General features: G+C 41.1%; 1 long non-coding RNA gene across 7 annotated transcripts in view; it reads left to right on the top strand.

The window, feature by feature from the left end:
• Positions 1-1,862, top strand: part of LOC105299533 — a 183,894-nt gene that overhangs the window by 21,881 nt on the left and 160,151 nt on the right. The gene's annotated exons all lie outside the window — the stretch shown is intronic.

Here is a 1,862-nt window from a genome sequence, read left to right as displayed (position 1 = left end):
GTCTGCCAGCTCATGGCTTTCTCGTTTTCCTCGCAGTACCTTTGGATGGACAGGAGCTATGACTTCATACAGTTGACGCATTTGAATTGATGATTTTCTACCTTTTCAGTTTTGTACTAGTTACCACAGCCGCCGGCCGCCTCTGTACGGGGCGGGTCAGCCCTTACCTCGTGGTCGTTCATACACGTCAGATTCGTAGGAAAAGCTTCGGTGTCTCGGTGGAGGCGCCTGGATCTGTAGGCACACGTGGCGAGGTGGACACCACCCCGGTGTGAGCCTCAGGAGTGTGCCCTGTCGACATTCGCTTGGGTCTTCAGTCTCGCCCGGGTGTTGCCAGTTCTTTGACAAAGAGCCTGCCCGTCTTTCGTGACGTCTCCCCCAGGACCTTACTCATAGTTTCCGTTTTTATTGCTTTTATAAGTGGTATCTTTTTTTAGGATGAGGTTTTTCTTTACAATCGGTATATAGAAATGCTATTCATTTTTGTGCACTCATCTTATATCCAGTTTTCTTGCTAAATTCTCTTTTTAATTTTGGTATGCTCTGTATGTACTTTGAGTTATGTGTGGACGATAGCATCAACTACGAATGAGAGCTTTGTTCTACTCCGTTAATTGTTTGCTGCTTTTACTTGCCACGTTGTGCTAGCTAGGACCGACGCCATGTCAGGTAAGGGTATGGTGATAATACCGTGTTACTTGTTTTAAAGAGAAAGCTGCTAATTTTTCACCATCAGAAATAATGCTCGCTGCAGGCTTTTGGTAGAAAGGAGGTTTCCTTGTCTTCTGGTTGTCAGGGAAAACTTAAAGTCATGAATGGGCTTTGCATTTTAATAAATTATTTTTCTGTACCAATTGAAATGATTCTGTGATTCCTAGCCCCCATGTCTGTTAGTGTAGATAATTACTTTTATAGACTTTTTAACGTTAAATCGCTTTTGCATTCTGGGTTGAACCTTACTTGGTGACCGAGCGTCATCTTTTAAACACCTGTTGGACTAGCCTTACTAATTTTTTAAGGTTTTTCAACTATGTCTATGAATGAGACTGGCCTTTTTTTTTTTTTTTTTTCGTTTCTTATAGTGTCCTTGTCCTTGGGTTGCAAAGATAAACTGGCCTCGAAGGATGATTGAGCATTCTCTATTTTCTCTTCTCTGGAAGAATTTAGATTAATCTTTTCTTTGAAAATTTGGTCGATTTTGCCCATGTAACCGGGTGTTTGTGGGAACTAGTAATTTAACTGCTTTTATAGTTATAAGATTATTTTTTAGTTCATTAAGTTAATTACATTAAGCCAGGTGTTCAAGTTTTTGAAATGGAAAGTCGTTCATAGCGTTCGCACGTTTTAAACCTGCGCTTACGCTCCGTTTTCATTCCTTGCATATTTTTACTTTCTCTGCATTTAACTTGATCGTCCCGTGAGACAAGTGCCTGTTTTTGTCATCCTTAGGACCCAGATTTTGACTGTGATCTTGTCTGTCGTGTCTTAGATTTATAGCTCTGTGGGTTGATGTGTCATTTGTTTTGAAAAATTCTCAACTCGTTTCTCCCTATATTGCTCTTCCTCACCCCCCCCCTTCCTTGCGGGATTGAATTAGGGGGGGAGGGCAGTCCTGTCGGCAGTGTCCCTCAGAGCTATAATGCTCTTGTTTCTTTCTAGTCTCTTCTCTTTCTGTGCCCCAGTTTTGATGTTTCCTGTTGTTCTATCTGCTAGGTCACAAATCCTGTTTTCTGCCCTGTCTAGTCTCCTATTAATCTTACCCAGTGAGCTCTGAATTTCAGATTTTCAGAACTAGGATGTTCATTTCATTTTTTAATGTGTATTTCAATTCTGTATTTAAAATTCTCCGCTGTCTCATTTTG

This window comes from Pteropus vampyrus, unplaced genomic scaffold (genome assembly GCF_000151845.1).
Source record: "Pteropus vampyrus isolate Shadow unplaced genomic scaffold, Pvam_2.0 Scaffold188, whole genome shotgun sequence".
Taxonomy (NCBI): Eukaryota; Metazoa; Chordata; class Mammalia; order Chiroptera; family Pteropodidae; genus Pteropus; species Pteropus vampyrus.
This window is presented reverse-complemented; position numbering and strand designations above follow the sequence as displayed.